Source organism: Emydura macquarii, unplaced genomic scaffold (genome assembly GCF_026122565.2).
Source record: "Emydura macquarii macquarii isolate MOO-44397 ecotype Brisbane River unplaced genomic scaffold, CSIRO-AGI_Emac_v2 contig_1253, whole genome shotgun sequence".
Taxonomy (NCBI): domain Eukaryota; kingdom Metazoa; phylum Chordata; order Testudines; family Chelidae; genus Emydura; species Emydura macquarii.
In genome coordinates, this window is record NW_027131390.1 from 83,003,276 (window position 1) to 83,026,370 (window position 23,095).

General features: G+C 43.1%; 1 long non-coding RNA gene across 1 annotated transcript in view; it reads left to right on the forward strand.

Annotated features, from left to right (window-relative positions):
- The window catches only part of LOC137154186 (uncharacterized), a 28,326-nt gene extending 13,232 nt beyond the window's left edge, over nt 1-15,094 (forward strand). The window contains exon 2 of the long non-coding RNA XR_010920131.1: nt 13,996-15,094. This is a non-coding gene — a long non-coding RNA (uncharacterized lncRNA). The remainder of the gene's footprint in view (nt 1-13,995) is intronic.
- Nucleotides 15,095-23,095: the final 8,001 nt, after the last annotated feature.

Genomic DNA, 23,095 nt, shown 5'->3' on the forward strand with positions numbered 1-23,095 from the left:
AGTTGTCAACATTCTGAGTTTGGAGGAAAATGGATTAGAAAGTCACACATGTAGTCTTGGGCCTTGAGTTGGGTGGGAGCAATCTGAGGGCTTTTCAGGCTACCCTCTCCACCCCCACTTCCCCTCCCCCAGTCTGGCTGATCTGACCCCGCACAAAATGCAGATGAAAAGCGTGCTTTGGAGGGAGCAAAAGTAACAGTGTGAATTTAGGTCACTAGACCCATTTTCGTCCATGCTTCACTTGTTTAAATTTATGCTGCTGCAATTTTATTGGAATTTTTCTGCGTTGTGGCCTGATCCAAAGCCCATTGGAGTCAATGAGAGTCTTTTGACTGATTTCAATGGATTTTGGATAAGATGCTAGGTGGGGATGTTTGCAGTTAATTCTATTTAAAAGGAAACGTTAATAATTAAGGCAAGCTCTCTCCTTGTCTTCATGGATGACTGACAGGAAGGTAGATATTTTTTCATAAGGAAGATATTACAAATCGTGTGTGTGTGCAACTTTCCTGAATATATTACTAATGAAAATCACAAGTGAGTAAGGCTGTTTCTTTCTTGCCTTGTTTACAAATTTAATGAGTAAGTTGGGAAGCTGCAAATCTGAATGGGACATTTTAGTATAGACCAAGCTATTTACAAATGGAGGGTTAGATGACACACAAGTCCCTTCCAAGTCCAATCCTAATATCTCTGGCTGCTGTAGATTTGCAGCACTGGGAGACACTGTTCATGCCTCATCTAAGTGATAAGACAAGACAGACAATGCGTTTCACAAACAGTTGAAAATGTGACCTTATTTCCACTGAGTCTCCCTCTCATCCATCTACCTGGCCTGCCTGAATGGGTCAAACACAGGTTGAACTGTGAATGTCACCAAAATAAAACCATTTTTAAGACTGGTGGTGGAGTAGATATTTTGCTGTCAACTGTGATGACTTTTCAGAACCCTCTGCCCACCGCTAGCACTGTCGGAAATGGAACACTACAGTATCAGAAACACTAACATAGTTAAACCAAAATGGCATTCAGGGTGCAATTGACTTCCAGAGGGAATCAGACCACACTCTTGTAGCATGGTTTGCCCGTATGCAAATAAGCAGTTGAGGGTTTTTGTTTTTTTAATACCCAAAGGTACCAGGTTAGCAGCTGTTTAGATTCCATCTTCTCGCTAATGTTAATGGTATTTGCATCAGCGTATAAAACAGAATTCTGTAACCTGGGATTCCCAAGCTGCATGCAGCTCTTTCAATGTGTCTGGCTCAGTGGAATGTTGGCAAATGGTCGAACACATTGTGTTTGTACCATCTGTTGGCATCTTTACTGTGGGCAACCAGCTGCTGAGATGTAATTCTTTATACAGCAAAACAAAACAAACAAAACCTCAACCCAAAAGAACTTTACTATGTATGTTAAAACATTCTACTGATTTGTTTATCCTTTCAATTAATGGACAGAAAACCTTCAAAATGCTATTTGAAATCAGACTCGATCTACATTTTTAAAAAGTGATATTGCAATTCTGCTGGCACTAATGTGTCTGTTCCATGCACAGGTGTAAGACAGATGGTGGAAATAAGTGGTATTATGCCAAAACAAGAGAAGTTTCAAACCCCTGATGTGAACAGAGTCTGGGTGGGAATGCACTGGTTTGACTCCAACTTTTGATTCTAGGTGCAATTAATTTGATCTTAACTCAGCACTCAGTTTAGAGTATTCACCTCACAATGCACCATTTGTTACAGTTGAGGCAGCTGCCAATCTCAATTTAGAAGATACCCAGGAGTAGGTAAGTATGAAAACTGAATTGCTGTTTACCTGTTCTCAAGTCTCAGCTATGGATGTTCTGCAGTTACTATGCTGAAGCCGACAATACAGCTATCTGGACTTTTGTTAATGACAAAAGTATGACTGCCATCACAGTCCTCTCTATCCCCTTTTACCATAGAAAATACAGCCACCACTCCCAATGTCTAAGTATAGGCCAGATCCTGCTTTTGTTAAGTCAATGGAACATGACAAGCGGCAAAAAAGAAAGAGGAAAAAAAGGAGTTTTATTCAGCATGGATTTGGTTAGCTGATTCTAGCAGTGTCTGAAAGCAACTTGCTGAAGATAATTATATGCATAAGTGGGCAAGGATGGCTTATGCAGCGGAGCTGCTGCTTTTGGACAATGAAGTTCCCAGCTGGAATTTCAGCTGTGATCATATGTAAGATATACAGGCAGTGAATGAACTGGAGGATGAGGGAAGAGACGCAATTGAAGAGGACCTAATTTTTCAAAATGGCCACTGATTTTGAATGTCTATAAAGAAATATTTTGAGGACTGGAAAAGACACCTCACCCCAGAGATGCAGGAAACAGTCTATTTGGCTTAGCTTTGAAGGAAAGCTTCATAGGTGACTTGATAACAGCATATAAGTATCTACATGGTGAGAAGATTTCTGAGGGCTCTTTAATCTAGTAGGCAAAGGTATAATAAGACTCCATGGTTGGAAGGTGACGCTAGATAAATTCAGACTGAAAATAAGATACAAAATGTTAATAGGATAATTAACCAGTGGAACAAATTACCCAGGGACTTGATGGATTCTCCATCACTTGAGATTTTTAAGTTAAATTGGATATCTTAAAAATATAATATTGTAGTTCAACCAGACTTCCTTGGGCCAGTGGCAGGAGTTAGTGGGTGAAATTCTGTAGCCTGTACTATGAAGGAGGTCAGTTTAGATCATCCCAATCTTAAAATCCTTAGAAATCTGTGTGTTTTCAGAGATGCTGAGTACCTGCAACTCCCATTGACTTCAGGTATAGTTTCCTCTGCTCAGTACCTCAGGTCCGTAGGCTCAAAGTGTCTCAATCCAGGTATCCAAAATCAGTAGCCATTAGAAAAAAGTAACATTGGCCTAAAATCTCTTTTAGGTTCTGCAGTGGTGCAGAGAAAACAGCCCACAATAGTGCTGAGAAATATGCAGCTTGAGATACAATACTTCAGTCCTGCAGGGCAGGTAGCAGGTGTGTCCTTCTCAATGTACTGTCAGGGAGCCAAATTCTCTACTCTGTTAAATGGCTATGGAACCAGACTGACTTCACTGACTTCCAGATTCCCTCCTATCTAACTGCAAGCAGAATTTGGCTCTGTACCATAATTTCTGGAGAACATAAAGGGTAAAGTATCACTTAACATTCTCAGATAAACTAAACCATTTATGTACATTTAAAAATTCAAATACTTTAGAAAATCAATTTAATCAATCCATTTAATTTCATTACTCAAACACTTTTGCAAAATATGCATACATAATTTTTGGAACTCATTATATGCACAGGTTGCAGTTGGTTAGAAAGCAGATACAAAGTTTAGTTGATCCATGCAAAAAATCATGACTTTTTCAGGTAAAATTTTTGTCGGGTTCCAGACCATTTTGCAATCTGGAAATTTAGTTTTCCATGAAATCTTAAAGAACTGGTCATCCACACACTGAAAAGATGCAAAATATTAAACTTGGTAAGTTTTGCTGTAATTTTTGTTAAGCATTTGAACAGGGCAAGCCCAAGGCATTTTGCCTCCCAAGATGAAATACGTTTTTGGTGCCTCTCACTGCCTCCTTCCAAAGCAGATAAGCCAAAAGAAAAAAAAAACTGAGTAGCACAGCAGTTCAGCACCCCCTCCCCCCCGTAAGTTGCTGCCCAAGGTGACAGCCCTGCTTGCCCGCCTCTAAAACAGTCTGTGAGTTTGAAAAAGGAACAATCAATGAGTGATTCATCTGATGTGGTGCAAGTCTGTTCAACTTAACACTTAGGACTAGAATCAGATCTCACTTAAACCAGTTTAAATATAGAATCATAGGGTTAGAAGGATCGCAGGTGTCATCTAGTCTAACCCACTGCCAAGATGCAGGATTTGTTGTGTCTAAACAATCCAAGAGAGATGGCTACACAGCCTCATTTTGAAAACCTCCAGTGAAGATGCTTCCACAACCTCCCTAGGTAGTCTGTTCCATTGTCCTACTACTCTTACACTTAGGAAGTTTTTCCTCAGATTTAATCTAAATCTGCTATGCTGTACTTTGAACCCATTGCCACTTGTCCTACACTCTGGCAAGACAGATCAGCTTTTCTCCATCTTTTTATGGCAGTCTTTCAAGTATTTGAAGACTGCTGTCATGTCCTCCCTTAATCTCCTTTTTCCCCAAACTAGACATACCCAATTGCTTCAACCTTTGCTCATATGGCTTGCATTCCATTCCTTTGCTCATCTTTGTCACTTGCCTCTGGATCCTTTCCAGTTTCTCTATATCTTTTCTATACATTAGTGACCAAAATTGGACACACTACTAGTGCTGAGTAGAGGGGTAGTATTACCTTCCGTGACTTGCATGCTACTCCTCTGTTAATGCAACCTACAATTGCATTTGCTTTTTTTCTTTTTGCAACAGCATTGCATTGCTGATTCATGTTGAGGTTGTGATCCACCACAACTCCCAGATCCTTCTCAGCAGTCCTGCTGCCGAGCCAGTTTTCCCCTATTCCATATTTGTGCATTTGTGAATTCATTTTGTTTTCTATAGCCCAGTTCTCCAATTTATCAAGATCCCTCTGAATTTTAGCTTTATCCTCCAAAGTGCTGGCAACCTCCCCTCACAGCTTTGTCTTATCTGCAAATTTGATCAGTATGCTCTCTATTCCTTCAACTAGGTCATTAATAAAGATGGTAAACAACACCGGACTTAGAACGGATCCCTGTGGAACCCGACTTGAGACCTTCCTCCAATCTGACATCATTCCATTAATAGTTACTCTTTGTTTTTGGTTGTTTAACAAATTATGTATCCACTTAATGGTTGTTCCATCAAGCCTGTATTTCTCCAGCTTTAAGTATCACAACATCATGTGAGACTATGTCCAAAGCCTTGCTGAAGTCCAGGCATAGTATGTCCACCACTTTCCTCTGATCCATCAAACCAGTTACCCATCGAAGAAGGAAATCGAGCTGGTTTGGTCTTAGTAAATCCAGGCTGGCTGCCAGTGATTACCCCTTCATCCTCCAGGTATTCGCAAATTTAATGTTTTATACATTGCTCTAGTAGCTTCCCAGGTAGCAAAATCAGCTGGACAGGTTTATAGTTCCTCAGCTCCTCCTTTTTTCCCCCTTTTAAAGGTGGGTACTATTTTAGCCTTTTTCCAGTCTTCTGGGACCTCTCCTGTAATCCCTGAGTTTGTAAATATTATTGCCAGTGGCTCCAACATTTCTTTAGCTAATTCCTTCAGTACCTGGGTAGCATCAAGTCCCACTGACTTGAATTCATTCAAATTGGTAAGAAGATCTCTGACGTGTTTTTTACTTATCCTGATCTGCATCCTTTCCCCTTTAATTGTTTATGGTAACTTCGCTAGTCATCCAGTCACATGTTATTTTTTGTAAGATGACTGAAGCAAAGTAGGCATTGAGCAGCTCTGCCTTCCTATCATCTTCCATTACCAGCTTACTTTCTTCATTGAGCAGCGGACCCACATCATCCCTGATCTTTCTTTTTGGTCTGACATATTTGAAGAGCCCCTTCTTGTTGTCTCTCACATTCCTTGCCATCTCTAACTCATTCTTTGCCTTGGCTTTCCTGATTTTGTCCCTACATAGTTGCACTATTCCAATGTATACTTCCTAGGTGACATGCCCCTCCTTCCATTGCCTTTATGTAACCCTTTTGGCTTTTAGATAGTGTTAGATGGCTGTCTGATCCGGCCCGGTTGCTGCGGCCCTTCCTCGGGTCCAGACTCCAGGGAAGGCCACAGCACCTTCCTAAATGGGGAACAGCGTCTCCATATGAGTTGTAGTCCGGACCTGAGGCCGGGCGGGCGTGCAAGCAGTGGGTCCGCTCTCTGGAGTGGTAGGGAGGAGGAGGCTCTCCCAGGGTGGCTAGGGAAGGTGGGAGGGGGACGCAGGCCCACCCATCTCCACTGCATCCCAGCACAGGGCCCTAGCAGTGGCAAAGGCATTGCCACTGAGTCGGCAGGGCTCCTGTTGCAACACGCCGATGGGGTCTTGCCCCTCTCTCAGCTATGGCTATGGCTGTCCCTGGGCCACTTCCTCCCCATATCCCCAAGTACCTGTCTCATCAGGGTCCTTGGGGTCACTGTGATATGCGGTCTGGGGTAGGCCCGCCAGTCCCTCCTCGTCCACAGGTGGCAAAGCAGGGAGCTTCTCAGCAAGGGGCAGCTCCTCCAGGTCACAGAGCTCTTGGCATGGCTCGGCGTCAGGCAGCTTGTCCAGGTCCTGTCCCATCTCTGGGGGCTCGGCATCAGGCAGCTCTTCCAGGTCCCGCCCAGCCTCGCGGGGTATCTCCCATCCAGGTTGCTCGGGGGTCTCGGTCCAACCCTGGGGATCTGATAGCTCGGTCCAGTCACCGTTGCCTGGTGGCCTGGTCCAGCTACCCAAAGGCCCTACCCAGTCCCCAGGCCCTGAGGCAGGATCAGGGGATGGTCGGGGTCTCTGCTCTGGGAGGCAAGTGTCCCTGGTATCGGCCCGGCCCGGCCTGGCCCAACTCAGCTCAGCCCGGCCTGGCTCCGGCCTAGGCCTCAGCCAGTGGGGCAGCACGTCTGCCTCCAATGGCAGTCTTCTCCCTACTGAGTCCCGGGGCCTGCCTTTTATACTGCCCCTTCCGGGAGAGACTCTGCCCCGCTGCAGCCGATTGGGCTGATCGGGCGGTTCTATCACTGCCCGGCCTTTCGGTTGCCGGGCAGACTGGCCTGCCGGCCCTATCCCAGCCCAGCCTCTCTGTTGCTGGGCAGACTTGTCTGCTGGGACTGTTTCAGCCCAGCCCGGTCCCTGCGGCCCTTCCTCAGGTCCAGACTCCAGGGAAGGCCACAGTGCCTTCCTACAGATAGCTAAAAAGTTCCTAGTGCAGCCCCATTGGCCTTCTGTGGCTCTTCTCCTCTTGTGTTTCCTTTGCATCAGAATAGCTTGATGTGGAGTCTCTAGTATTATGTCTTTTAGGAACTGCTAGCCCCCCTTCAACTCCTTTTTTTCCTAGCTGGTCTTTGAATTGGTTAAAATCCACCTTTCTGAAGTTCAGAGTCCTTGTTTTGTTGTTCTCCTGTCCTTCTTTCCATAGGATCTTGAATTCTATCAGATCAAGATAACTTCTTTCAAAGTTCCTGACTACCTTCATGTTCACAACTAATTCATCCCTGTTGGTCAAAACCAGATGCAAAATGAATGACCCCCTAGTTGTTTCTCCAACTTTCTCAATCAGAAAGTTGTTCCTTACACATGCTAAGAATTTGCAAGACATATTATGTTTTACTGTAATAGTCTTCCAACAAATATCAGGGAAGTTAAAATTCCCCATTACTACTACCTCATGTTTGTTAGCTAATCTTGTTAACTGCTTGTAGAATGACTCATCCACTTTCTTTTTCTGATTATATGGTCTATAATAGACCCTCACCATAACATCACTACTATTCTTTTCCCTTTTTATCCTCACCCAGAGACTCTCCATAGGTCTGCCACTCACTTCCTCTTGGACTTCAGAACAAGTGTATACATTCTTTATGTATATTGCAACATCTGATCCTTTTTTTCCCATAACTATCCTTCTGGAACAAGCTATACCCTTCAATATTGGTATTCTAATCATGGGATTTGTCCCATAAACTCTCTATAATGCAAATTAAATCATAATTTTTTTCATATACCATGACTTCCAGTTCATTCTGCTTGTTTCCTGTACTCCTTGCATTTGAATACAGGCATTGAAGATATTTTGCAAACTGCCCTGTTGCTTTTTTTGCCTTTTTAATGCAATTGTAGTTTCTAGTCCCATCTCCAGAAATTAGCCTCTTTCCCTAGATTTGCATTGGCTGGATTTTTGTCACAACCCTTGTAAGACCTTGTTTAAAGCTCTCCTTATCAGGTTAGCCAGATGATGTCCGAAGATGCTCTTCCCAGTATTTGATAGATAGAGCAAATCCCAGCATAGTAATCCTCTTTCTTGGAACATCAGCTCATGTTGAAGAAGCCAAAACCCTCTCACAGACATGCCTTTACTTCCATGATTTGACAGTCCCTGCCTGGCATTTTGCTTCAATAGAGAGGATGGATGAGAACACCACTTGCATCCCAAACTTTTTTTCCTTCTTGTCAAAGCCACATAGTCTGCAGTGATCTGCTCAAGGTCATTCTTGGCAGTATTGTTGGTGCCCATGTGGATAAGTAGGAAGGGGTAGTGGTCTGGGGCTTGATGACTCTGGGCAGACTCTCAGTTGCCTCCTGAGTTCTAGCTCCAGGCAAGCAGCACACTTCTTGGGATTCCCAATCTGGATGGCAGATAGATGACTCTATCCCCCTTAGGATGAAGTCCTGACCACCACCACTTTCTCCTCCCATTTGGAGTGGTGGTTGTGGAACCTCCATCTCTAGGAAAATGCATCCCAGGTCTACTAGTCGATGGGGTCTCCTTCTAATCTCTTCCCTCAGATGACTTTTCCAAGGCATTCTTAGCAGCAGTACCTGTGCAGAGACCTGAAAGTGGTTGCTTACCTCTATCTGCATTGGGGGTATATTGGTTCTCCTCCTTCTTTTTCTTGAGGTCACACACTGCCAGTTTTCTTCCCTGTTCTTCAGTCCCTCCCTGCACTGCTCTCTCTGATTCTTCAGGATGCTGTGCCTGCAGTACCTAATCCTGACTTCTATCCAGGGAGTCTTCATTTTCTCTGATGCAATACAGGATCGATTCTTGGGTCTCTGGTCCTTTAACCTTTTCTTGTAGTACGGAGCCCAGCTTGCACGTCGTACAGACAAAGTTGCTTCTTTCCCATGGGAGAAAGACAAACATGGCACATCCTGTGCAGGTCACCACAGCCGATCCCTCACTCTCCGTATTTCCTACCTTGTAACGTAACAGGAGCCTCTTTAGATGATGTATTTACGGCTCACAGAAGCCTGAAAGGCAAAAACTCTGGATTTTATGGAGTGACTCAGTTTAAATCAGCATAACTACCAAATAGATTTACACCAGAGATAAGAAACTGGCCTCTAACCATTAGATGCTAGAATGATATATCAAAACAGTACCATTTCTGAAACTTTTGGGGTCCAGTCAGGGGAGCTATAGCCACCTTTGCATCCCACCATGAGCTCTGCTAAGCCTGAACTCAGTGCAGCTCAGGATTGAGCCTAGGGTATCTAAAAGTTAACTAGGTTGACCTTTGATTCATAGATCCACTATGAAACAGGGGACAGCTAAACTAAACACAATAAAGCCAGTCTGCACTAGACCAAAACCTATCAACCCGTACAAAACCAAACTGCATGTTTTTGCATTTGCAGTACATCAGTGTAACACTTTAACAGACAGCGCTATTGTCTAATGTTAATGGTTAACTACTCAAACATTCAGCGCTAAAACTTTAAAAACAAGCTACTTGGGACTGACAGCGCACTTTAACAGTAACTGCCCTGAAACCAATGAAATCACACCAGATGTCAGAATAGTTTAAGTCAGCAAAGGGTGAGGGCCTTTGTATTGTTCTGTTTTTATTTAAAAGGACAAGAAATGCTTTACAATGATGCATTGCTTAAGCTGTTTGGGAATTTTCTGATGAAACAACATTTTTTCATTGGAAATTGCCAATTTGTCAAAAGTGAAATGTCTTGTGGAAGCAGGACAAATTTCCAGTTAGTAATGTTGTTCTGTTCCAACACTTTTGGAACGTAATGCTTAGATTTTTGTTTTGAATTTTTTTTTATTTTGAATTTTTAAAAAATCAAATGTTAAATGTCAAAATTGGAATAAAACATTTCAATTTTATGAAAATGAAACATTTAAATCGTCTCAGAACAAAAATGTTTTTGAATTTCGTTTGGTGGGCAATGTTAAAATGTTAGTGTTTGTCCCATTCCAAAATGGAAAAAAAATTCAAACTTGTTAATTTCCCACAAAAAGTGCAATGCCACCCAGCTGTAGTGTTGGTATCATGTAGTACTATGCAACAGGGCCAGTTTGCCCTAAACTCCCTGCTCCAGTTCTGACCAGCAGCACATCCAAGCTTCGCCTGAGTAGAAGATACCAATTTATGTCAAAGTAAAGAAGCATTTTTGGGATGTTGTGGCTGAAAGCACACCTGTATTGATACCTTATACACTATTGTAATACGTTCTGTGCAAAATATGGCTTGTGAGGTATCATTTAAAAAGTAACAACACAATCATCAATATTCTTGTGTAATGTATGTACGAAAAGCATATTAAGAGGTATGAACATAAGTTGAAATTATTATTACAATGTGTCTACCAGACAGGTCTAGGGAGAGGGCAAACCGGTTTCTCAGAGGTAAAGGACAAGCTGATGCCTCTAGCCAGGTGTCATCAAAGTTGATTGGCAATCACCTGTCAAGTGACCTTTCTTTGTCAATGAAGGGGAGCAGGAACAGATCGATCTGCATTTTAGCAAACAACAGCATGGAAGCTTTTTTATCACAAGATTCCACGTCTCTGTCCTTACAGTGGGAATGAACTTTATCTAGAGGTAACCCTCAGGAAAATGCATTTCAAAGGGAGACTAGACTATAAAAGTGAGGGACAAAAACATCCCAAACACACTCTCTCTCTGTTTCTCACCCTCACCTAAGAAGACAAAGGAACCACCCCTTTGACTCTGGGGAGAGATCCTGACCTGAGAATTTGGTCAGCCATGTTTCTAAGAACCTGTGGTAAGGATTTTATCTTGAACCAAGTCTAACTTGTTAAGTTTTAGCTAGTGGGAAGCATTTTATCTTTATTTTTCTTGTAAATATTTCTGGTTTTAATACCTTATACTTGCACTCATTTAAATTCTATCTCTTTGTAGTTAAATAAACTTGTTTTAATTTTAATCTAACCTAATCCAGAGTGGTGTTTAAACAGAACTGTTTGGTAATTCCAGTTAAAGTAGCAAACTGTTGAATATTGACCCTTTATAGGGGCAATGGACCTTTAATATCTGAAAGGTATTTAATATCAGGAAAGGCTGGACAGTGCAGAACACATGTTTTTTGAGACAAATGTGGGACTGGGGTCACCCTGCAAGTGGTAACCAAGGCTGGTGGAAGCCAGAGTGTGACTGAAGTGTTGCTGACAGACTGCTGGGGCCAGAGCTGCTGGACCTGGGCTGCAGCTAAACAGACACTCGGCGTGTGACCTGCATGCTGATAGGCTGTTTGTGAGAGGTTCTGGTTGGGAGCCATAACAGTAAAGCAGTGTGAGGCACTCAAGGTTGTTGGGGAGGTGTTGACAGCCCCTCACTGGTCTGGATTGCACCCCTGTAAGTGACAGATGTGGACAAATGCCCACTAATACTGAGATGAGGCTCCCCCCAAAAAAAAAACCTTACATGTGAGAGATGGGCACATCCCAACCCCATAAAATTCCCCACCACAGGAAGTTGCCCACTGGAGATGTCAGAGGGAAGAGCTTCCCATCATAGATGGTTGGTGTGAGGGAATAAGCTTGCTGTCTTCCCCCTAATCACATTCGATGGACCCTCTTCCCTAGAAATCTACAGAGAGAGAGCAAGCCTGTTTGGGGATGGCTTCAGGGTATTTTTGTGGGGGGACAGATTATCAGGGATGTCACCTCCATAGCTATGAATTAATATTCATTTCCCACTTACACTACATATTGAAGCTGTATCATTACTGGGTAAGAGATGATATAACTGTGTTGTAGCCGGGTCACCATCGTTGGCTGCAATTATAAAAGCTCTAAATTGTTCTCTTTCACTGCCAAGGAATATTTAGTTTCACATGAGGCTCATCTCATAACTGGAAGTGGATTGTTGCTGTGACATGCTACTGGTGTGTCTGGGCAAGTGCTCTCTTTATACTAAGGTTCTTGGAATTTCTGAGGGTGTTTTCAATGTGTTTATCACTAGGATTATAATACACAATATCATTTAAGATGTTATTGTTCCTGGAGGGATCAGAGTCCCTAAATATAGAAGCCTTATGTACATGGTTTCCTGTAATCAGGTATTGCATTAAATCCCTTGGAATTTAAATTTTTAGAAACAAGCCCCCCCGCCGATGCTTGGAATGGATCATATTCAGTTCTGATTTCTCCCCAACATGCCAGTCTCCAGACCATCCACAAGCGCACTCCTGACTCTGCCTGGGATGTGATGCTTTTTGAAGCTGTTAGATGTAATATCCATCATTAGAACTAGCTGATACCTGTTGGCTGGTCTTATTGTATTTGAATAGCCATGAGTTTTTGAGCTCTGTCCAATAAAAGAAAGCATTTTTTGTGGCACCACTGCTGTGTTCCTGACACATTCTGGGATGAAGAGATGTTGAATTCTGTCTCAGGCCTGGGCTACACTGCCGCTGGCAGTTGACGGGAGATATGCAAGCCTTTGTTATGTTGCCGTACCGTGCCGTCTTCACTGTGCTGCATCGATCGGAGACACCCTCCAGTCGATGCATTCTTACTCCTTTCAGGGAGGTGGTTTAATCATGTCAATTGGAAGGCACTTCTGGGATCGACTGAGCGGGTCTCCACGACCCGCTCAATCGATCCCGCTGCATTGATCCCCAAGTCACCGGCAGTGTAGACATACCCTCAGATACAGTAGAAAGTTCAACACTGCTGTGAGCTGCAGGCAGTCTGATCTTTGCCTTTCTCAAAAGTACCAGTCAAATGGTTATCCAAACATGGAAACTACACCCCAAAATAAGAGACCTGGATCTTCTTCAGCTAAAGAGAGAGTCACAAAGGTGGCTTTGCACTCCCATGGTTTTGGACTGGATGTGTGCCAATGTCACCCCGTGGCATAATTTAAAGTAGACTCACGGCTGCTATCAGTTATGTTGGCTGTCAGTGACCCCACGGAAGCAAAAATGGGGGCAGCTGAGGAATCATCGGGGCACAGGGAGACCTTGCCACACACCCTTTCCCTTGGCTATGCTATCCAGGCTAGTTCTATGCCATGGGAGAAGTCTCCTATGTTGGGCTGATCCTCCTGTGGTTGGCTTTTTAGTTCCACTTTGTAGTACACTAATAGAGGGGGGAGTTTGGGCCAGAACTCGGCTTAGCTAAGGTTAAACATTCCAAGAAGCCAATGCCAGTTCTCAGAGCAATGCATGTTATATTTCCACTACAGCACTGAGTGGCTTTTTAGGAATGGGAAACATTTCTCCATAGATCCTTCATATCACAGCCACATAAACCAAGATCCTTAATTTCATTGACCACAAAGACACCACCTTTATAATGTCTTTAATAATAAAGCTGTACTGGGTAGCAAAGCCCATTTACTATCTTGGACTTACATCCAGAAAGAAAATAACTTTCTGAGTTTAAGTGTCTCAGTCACATTTGCCTTTTGGCTATATCTACAGATGTTCTATTTGGGGGGCTGCCAAAAGGAAAATGCAGCACCCCATTCCTTTGCACAATCGTTAGGACATATCATCAAAGGTGATTAGAGGCCTGTGCAGTATCCACCACCAGTATGAGCTGAAGGGGGAATATTAGGTATCTTCTTTGGCTGCTAGTCAAATAAAGGTTTTGAACAGTCCTCCATTAGCCTGGAGAAGAGTTGGGGTGAAGGGAGGGCTTACTAGTATATGAGATCAAATTGCCCCAGCTTCTCCAGGACTATGTATATTTGTTTTCTAAAAAACCAAAACAATGTTTAGAGTGGTGATTATTTAAGTCAACTTTTCTGTGAACTTTTCTGTAAACGGGGATTTTTCTGAATTGTGAGCCTTAATTATGTCCCAGCCTGGAAACAGAACAAAGGGAGCAGAGGCTGTCAGAGATTACGTATACGGTAGTATAAGTTACACATCACTAAGTGAATGTATAAATTACATGCTGATGGGATGGAGAGCAGGGATTGTAGCAGGAAAAGCAACTGACAGGAAAGTGTATGATAAAATAGTGGAAATCTGCCTTAGCTTACATCATTGTACAGATGTCTATTAATTGCTTTTCTTCCTACAATATTGTCCAGTCACCTCCTTGGCATGCAAGTTTCATCTATTAATCAACCTTTGGATGTGAGCCTATGTGAATGGATACAGTGAGAACCTGGGTCACGGCTCTGGATGACTGACACTTCCACTCTGCCTCCTGGCAGCTGCAGCAAAGCCACGATCAATATGCTGTAGACTCTGGGAGACGAGCCACCACAGGAAGTGCCACCCATGGAAGACCCGATTGGCAGCACCCCATGTGACTTCTGATTGCTCCCGATGTCCTATTTAAACACGGAGGGATTCCAGGAAATTGTCTGGGCAACAAAGCAGATCCCTGACCTGCTGCTGAGACAGACCCTGCTTTGTTCTTCCATCCTTGCCATGTTCCAGCCTTGCTCCTGCCCTGGACCCAGCTCTTCTGCTGTCTTCCCTGACTCCAGGTACCCCAGTTCTGACTCTCAGCCCTGATACCTGGCTCTGACTCTGGTTTGTCCCTTGACTCTGGCATTCGGCTTCAGCCTCTGGTTCTGACTCTCAGCTCCATTTCCACTGCCTGACTCCTGCGCCAACCAGTAGGCCTGACTCTCGCTCAGGCCAATATGCCTGACTGCCCATGCCCTGGCTTCTGACACTGTGAGCTTGATTCTTCACTATGTGGCATAAATCGCTAACCTATGTTGAAAGAGAATGCAAGACATAACCATTCTGATTTGGAAGCATTTTATATCCACTTTGCACAAAAGAAAATGCCACTAAAAGGGTCAAGATGCTGGAAAATCAGGTCCTGTATGTGGCACTGTTATTTGCATGTGTAACTCACTGGTAAGTGCGTGTTACATGTCCCCCTCTGTCTGATCCACTATCATGTGCACTTTTGCTCTAGTCAGTAGCCAGTCCAGAGTCTCTTTCTAACTATACTGTGTATTTTTGAAATAGAAGAATGTGAACAATAATTGATAACTTTTAAGATTGAGATGTTGAAAGGTAAAGATCAAGGAAAGAGCCATCAGATAGTTGTAATAAGCGCTGTGGAAACAGAATTGTTAAACGTCTTGCATTTGAATGTAAAACAATGTAAACTGTCAGCTGAATTCTAATTGGACTGCAGTGAATATGAAAATATTTTTAAATGTCTTAATTATGATTATAAACACCATAATTTAAGCTCCATCAAATAAAACACAGGACAAATCCTTTGAGAGAAATAAACCTCTGTGCTCATCTGTAGCATTATATGAGGCTAAAAGAGATAAATCCTTTTATAAACTGTTGCCCAATAAGTCATAATGGGCCCTGAGCCAAGTCCTTTGGATTGCTCCAGCAGTGCAAAGCAGAACTAAAGCCTTTAAGAATTGCCCCGGAGTAGATGGTGAATCCTTGGGGATTCCCCCTGCACGTGGAAAACTCTGAGTCAAGTAGAGCTGCTGTAGTTGCTTCTACACTGACCTCACCTGGCCCACCTTCTTGTAGCAATCTAGCTGGTGCTTCCTTACACTTCGTAGATCCCCAGCTGTGTCACAACTCCTCAGGAACAATGGGCAACAACCTAGAAGCTTTGGGACAGTGCAGACTGGATCTCTGCATCGGGGCCAGAAGAGTAGCTTAAAAGTACCTGTGATGGGTCTTACTCCCATCACCTGTTAGACAAAGGATTAAGAGCCAATTAGTGCACCAGTGATTGATTGCCTCCTGGCCAGAGGGGACTGAGCTCGGTAAAGATCATTAGGCATTTAGGCCTTATAAGGAACTGGAGGGACATCACCAGGGAGAGACTGCAAAGAAGACAGTGTTTTGCTGCACAGAGACACTCACAGGGAGCAGGTCCAGTTTCAGTGGATGAGGAAGCTCTAAGATAGGGCTTAAACAGACAAGAAGCTAACTAGGAGAATCCACAGGAGGAAAGTTAGGTTCCTGTAGGGGAGGCCCTGAGGTAGGATCAGTAACAGTAGAGCCTGGGAGAAGACTTGAGTATAGAAGAAAGAAGTTAGAGGCCTGAGAACTAAAGGGAGGCTTTGTTAAGCACAGACTGTAGAGAAGCTGCACAAGGGGGTTTGTAAGTAAAAAGCAGCCCAGGAAAACAGCAGTATGGCTGGAGAAGCAGACCTAGCTGCTTAATACAAGATCCCTGGGTTGCCCTACTAGCCCCCAAGGAAGAGGCATGCAAGCACAACATAAGCAATATTGAGCCCAGGGAGTGTCTGAAGACTGACCCCAAAGGATGGGTCAAGGAATAGCCAAAGAGAGAAAGCTGAAGGCACTTTCATGTTGGAGGCATTTTGTGACCTTTCAGTTGGACCTTCTTGTTACCTGACTTGGCTGGAGGACAGAGCCATGGAAGACCCATTGAGAGGCAGAGGGCCTGCAGGATATGCTGAAGATGAGGTCCCCTTGCAGTGACACACTTTGACACTAGTGAGTGTCCTCGGTGAGTACTCTGTGTTACAGAATCTTTGCCACCTCTTCCAACCCTTAGCTGTGCTGAGCACAGTGCAGCTGGACCAGAGGCTTCATCCCACAGCCTTACTCTGTATAAGTATTTTTTTCTGTTTTGAGACTTCAGTCCTCTTCTTGGTTTTGTTATAAAGGTCTAGGGTGAAATCCTGGCTTTGAAGTCAATGGAGCCAGGATGTCACCCCATTGTTCCTCTGAAGTAGCTCCAGCACTACAGCCTATTACAATCTATCTTTGTGCACTGTTTCTGTCAAATTTAAATATTTCTAATCTAAATGTTCAACTTAATTCTGTTGTTGATTAGTTGTTCTATGAGGTGCTAGTGAGTTCCAGCAGTATTGATTGCTATGGTGTGAATTAATAAAGAGCCTTACCTACATTATGGCTTTTCTGCTTTTGAGCTCAATTCTGGAGAATACTTACTGGCTTCTTTACAGTGTGGAGACTGTAGGGAGCTGAAGGAGATGTAATAGATGGAACTGAGTTCCAGCTTTCAAGGAAAGAAAACTACAATATCAAATAGTAACTTTTTCAAGCCTTTTCTTAGCACAATAAACTAAAGCAGATCAAATGGGTTTTTAACAAATAGTGTCTATAGCAAACAATTCACCTGTCACTGAAATGCAGTCTGTTCTGGGTTGGAATGTGGTAGCTCTTTAACAGTGCACAGCAACACACACAAAAAAAGCTTTGAGACAGGCAGTGCTTAAGAATACGATATCCATGGGAAACTCCAAGGGCAATTCAGGTTGGCAGGAATTAATTGTAATGTGTCTTATAGAAGAGTCCTGGGTCTTCTTTTTTATAATAAATTATAAAGGGGATTCTTTATTGAAACCACTGGACTCAGACAAGAGCATGTAGTTTTCTCTAAGTCCAAGACTATTTAATGCAGTTTGTGCTAACTAAAGTGACTATACTCAATCTCCTTAAGTCCTCCGCTGGACTAAGAAGTCATGAAAAGTCATGATGTCTGCAGTACTACACATGCTATGATTTGACCAAGACATTGAGATTACTACCCCTACTCTTGGGGAAAAACTAATCTAAAGCACATGGTTCAGTCATTGCCCAGATAAACAAGAGCCATGTTCACTTCCCAGAAGAACAAAGCTGTGAAGCTGGTATGAGACAGAAAGAAAAGAGATGGAAAGACTTCATTCAGCCCCATTGTCACTACTGAGCTGACAGGTGCGATCAAAGAATGAGTGTCTGGGGGGGAAAAAGGTGAAATGAGACACTTAAATGACCACAAATGCTCAGAACCATAGTTTTAGTTCTTACCAAAAAACTGAACAATTCCACCACCATGGTGCCTCTTAACACCATGCAGTGGTTTTGCGTTAGTAGCTGACTCAGAAGCAAGTGGAGGTACTCTGTTATTACCCCCCGCAGGCAACATGATGGCATTTAGATAAAACTCCATCCAAACTTCCAACCTGTTCATTGAATGAGATTTGAAGAGCTCATAACACCAAAGGGTACAGCCACAGCAAAACCTTGTTAGCTGCAGGATATCCTAGAATATTAGGGTTGGAAGGCTCTCAGGAGGTCATCTAGTCCAACCCCCTGCTCAAAGCAGGACCAACCCCAACTAAATCATTCCACGCTGGATTTTATCAAGCCAGGCCTTAAAGACCTCTAAGGATGGAGATTCCACTACCTCCCTAGGTAACCCATTCCAGTGCTTCATCACCCCCCTAGTGAAAAAGTTTTTCCCTAATATCTAACTTAGACGTCCCTCACTGCAACTTAAGACCATTGCTCCTTGTTCCGTCATCTGCCACCACTGAGAACAGCCTAGCTCCATCCTCCATGGAAACCCACTTCAGGTAGTTTGAAGGCTGCTATCAAATCCTCCTCTCACTCTTCTCTTTTGCAGACTAAACAAGCCTAGTTCCCTCAGCCTCTCCTCATAAGTCATGTGCTCCAGTTCCCTAATCATTTTTGTTGCCCTCCGTTGGACTTTCTCCAATTTGTCCACATCCTTGCTGCAGTGGGGTGGGGAGCGAAAACTGGACACACACCTATGATATAAATCCATCTTGCTTTTCCATGTTTATATTAGTGTGATTATTAAGCAGTGACTCTTTCTCTTGTTTTATTTAAATCCCCCAGAGCATCTGAAGTATTTAATATCTAACATTGTTCTAGTTTCATAACTTCATTTGTCCAGACCTAATGTTCGTGATGGGACTTTATTTATTTATTTATTTATTTTTGAAATATTTTAAAATGCTTCTAAAAGACGCATATACATTCATCAGAGAAATGGGCCAGTTGTTCCGATAAAATAAAGCTGATAGGCACATTAACACAAAACATCAGTCAGACTTGAACTTGTACAAAAACTGAGAAAGTTGTTTGTTTTGCTTTTTGTCATGTTTCATTGCGTGTGCATCTCCTTAGTTTCAGCTGGGACTGAAATACCACTAGAAATGATGTCATCCAACTGTTTTGGACCTAAGGTGAAACCAGGAAATACTGGCTTCTAGCTAACGGAATTTGACACCAGGTTTTGGTTTTTATACTGTGATAGTGCCATGGGCACTGTACAGAAGTCATACAAAGATTGTAAGCTCTTTGGAGCAGGGACTGTCTGAATAGACAAGTTAGCCTAGTGCTGTGGGAAGGGGCTAGAGAGGCAAGTGAAATGTCTGAGGCAATGATGGCAGACCTGTGGTTTGTTAGTCCCATATAACATGGCTAATATATAGCCCTTCTCTCTTCCCATATGCACTGTTGCTCTAATCTAAACACTCCCCCCCCCACCTTGCTAGCTGCCCTCTACTCACCCTTTTCTATACAGCAAGCTCTCTCTCTCAAACTATGCCCTCCTTCCCCCCAAAAAAGACATAGGGTTGAGAGTGAGAACAAAACAAAAAGGAACAGGCACCTTCTGGTTGTCAGTCTGAATCAGCATTCAAAGGGAGGGATAGGGTGGTGGCCCTCCTGATGACTCTCTCCTGGAGTCTGACAAGAATTTAACCTGAATGGGCTAGAAGCCTCCAAATAATAAGCCTCTGAAATTATGGCTGTGCAGACTAAGTGAACCTCCCCAGCTGCTAAGATTTGCCCATCACTGAAAACTTGAACCAGCCCTTGACTGTAGCCACACCTCTCCTCAGGAGCAAAATGCCTCACTTAAACAGTCCTTCAAATATTCTGAGAAAGTGAATTTAGGAATGGCAGATCAGTCACGCTATCTAGAACACACAGCCTAATTATCTAAAGTGGTATTAAAATCTCCCATTGCTGTACAACTCTGTGGACAATCCAGCAGCTTTGAAAAATACTCAGTTAACGTATTTGCTTCCAGGGCAACATAAATATTACAAAGATTAATCCTTCTCCAAGAGTAATCTAGCTGCAATAAACTATCTGCTCTTCAGGTTAGCTGGGGCTTTATCAACTGCTTCAGCAAGAGCGCTGCCTACAAGTGCGCCCAGACTGGAATGTCTGAGTGGAAAATGAGTGAGAGAAACTCAGCCTCTTCAGTTCCATTATTATACTCATTTACTTGTTGAACTCTGACAGGATGCTTAGCCCTGTATGGATCTGAATGGGGAAGTAATCTTAAATGTGCTGGGTTACAAAGTTGTGTCTTTTGAAAGAAAGCAATTTCCAGCTGGCTTTTGTGCAAGAGACCTAGCCTTTTAATGTTTTGTAGGATAGTAAAATCCTTGGACCTTCCAGCAATAAATATGAACAGCCTCTTTCATCTTCATAAATAAATTTTAAAAATCTGACTACATACAAACATAAGCACCTTAACAATCCATCTCCTTTTCCTTAAGGCCACAGCAAAAATTGCCATGTGTTTTATTGCAGTTGTACTGGATGTCCAGTGAGATGTGTGTTATGTCAGTATTTGTTACATAAACTCATTATAATCGAACAGATCAACGAAACAAAAACCACAACACAACACACAGATGCTTGATTTCCCTGCCTCTCACCCCACAGCCTCTCATCACACTTTATTGTTGCCATGTTATTACCAGTTAGAGGCTTGAATTCCACAGGGATGGGTATTCACAATAAAATCTTAAATTAAAGAGAAAAAATGAATCTAGATTTCATTCTTTCTATCATTCACTTATGGTCACTCTTTGCATCCCTTTCCCAATGCGAGCATGAGTCCAGGCATTGGGTTGAATTTGTGTTCAGACCAATTTGATTACAAAATCCAATCTGAATTAATATCAAATGCTTAAAATGATTGCACCCTTCACCTGAAGAGTCATGTTAACCCTCTTCCCCACTCCCTCCTGGCCTTCTAACGGGGTGCAGATTATAATTGGTTGAAAAACTTTGAAATTCAAAAATTCATGGTGGAAGAAAAAAACAAAACAAAAAGTTGAGGAAGAAGGTTCCCGTTTCTTCACCAGCTTTCCTGCCCGTGTTCTTCCAGTGCCAAGCTACTTCCTCCCCACTTGTCCCTAACTATTAGGTGGGTCCTCTTCCCTTTTGCTTTTTTGCCTTCATCCTTGTCCTGAGTCTCTTTCCCATCTTCTTGTCCAGCTTTCTCCCTCAGTCTTTTCTACTCCATAGCAATGCTCTATATCTGGATTGGTACTAGGTCTCTCTGTCAAGCACTCATGGTAGATAGTTGGAACCCAACAAGTCTGATAAAGAACAGTCTGGTATAGATCACATCTGTAGTGGATTTCAGAGTTTGCTTTGCCATGTTTGTCATTAATTACCGTGTATATTTGTGTTTCAATCACTTTTGCTTTCAAGGTTCATCTCCTTGTTTGATTTGATGCTTCAATGAAATCTTAATGGTAGAGCTGATGTGTCTCTGGAAGGAGAGCAATTCCTGGCCCGCTCTCCTTCACAAAAAGGCAGAGCCTTCCTACACTTTATAGACATCACTGTCACAATCCTTTTTATAGCTTTGTATTGTCAAAAGGTGATGGACGTTAGCGTAGGGTTCTGGATCCACCTTTTATGCTTAACCCTGCACCACTGAGGCAATGGGAGTTTCAATGGGAGCAGGATCAAGCCTTTTCTCAGGAAGTGGGCTGTGTGCTGACGATCTTCACAAGGGGCTGGATGGGAAGAGAACTCTCGCCATTAGCTATGGAGGTTGCAGTAGTGACCATGCAACCTGTGCCCTTGATCCGCAAAGAGGAAGGCAGAAATGTTGTGGATTGATCCAGATAGCAGCAGATGCACTGGCCTCACCCCTTCTATACCCTCAATCCCCCGGCACAAAGACAATCAAAGCACTCCCACAGAATAGGTTTTCACCACACAAACCATGCGTATCTGCTGAGTACCCTCCCCAAAATCCTAGCCTCACCTCCGTGAAGTAGAACCACACTGGCTCAGCAGTGCAGGGTTCCTTCATACTGCTGAGGAAGGAGCTAAAAGTACTAGAAAAATATTGCTCACTTTTGTTGTTTTTGTACGCGTTTCATTTTCCCAGCTTACTCCAGAACATGAATTCTGCCTTAAAGCCAGGCATCTAATATCATTAACTAAGCAATAAACCTCAGAGCCCCAGAACATGTCTAGCATTTCAGCTAAGGTGTCACCTATCATACCATCTGCTTTCTAAGTAGTATGCATCTTGATAAACACCACTGTTCCTGGGGAGGGTAAGAGCGTAATTCTGGGCTGTTGGGAGACTGTCCTGCCTCCAAATTAGAGATGGGCCAACTCAGACACTTGAATCCAAATTCATTCATACGGTGGTGGGGACTGGGTGTTCATATCTGATTCCCTTCCTGTTTTGGCTCAGGGACAGATCCCACACTGGAAGGGGCCTCTTGTCTGGTCCAAGTTTTTTTATGTGGTTGCAGTCTAGCTGGACCAGCTTGTAAGATCTCAGTGTCATGAGATCTATACTGGAGCCCTGATTTGGCCTTCAACCCAAATGACAGGCTCTAGATGAGATTTCAGCTAGTACCAAACCTCACCAGCTCATCTCTAGCTGAGACATGGATGGGTTTCTGAACTGGACAACTGCTTTTGAAATTTGGGAGTTTTTCTCTTCCATAAAGGAACTACACTGCAGTGGTGGGCAATCTGTGGCCCAAGTGCCGCATGCGGCCCATCCGGCTTCTGAGTGCGGCCCATGAGACATTTTGTTAAAAGTTGCTCACACGCATGAAAGAAGCCTACAAGAAACGCACTGATCTGACAATTTGTCAAACTTTTTTGGCAATTATTAAGTATTGTAATTTTTATGTTAATATTAATTACATAATCTATTGATAATTTTGAATATATGAATGAATAAGCATTTTCTATAACTCGATATGAAATATTTGGCCTGTATTACATGTACTTAAGCTTATTCGTGGGGTCATGGTTAGTGCACATGCTCAATTTCAAACTAGCAGCCCACTGAGATAAAGGAGCCCACTCACTAGCCTAGGTTGCCTATCACTGAGCTACAGTAACTTAAATCTTTTCCTTCATCATGAAGTTCCTGACTCCATTACACAGTGTCTTTCCTATATCAGCCATAGATGTGGGGCTGGGTGCCCAAACACCAAGTGAAGCTTATGCTAACACTGTGGTGTTGGATTTCTGCTGCCTTTTCAGCTTGGATTCCTAGTCAGGAACCACTGTTAGAAATGTTTCCATGGGTAAATCAGAAAGCATTTATTTGAGAAACAGAATCTAACTGCAGTTAGATTAATGAAAACCTAAAGGCTGGGTGGCTTATAG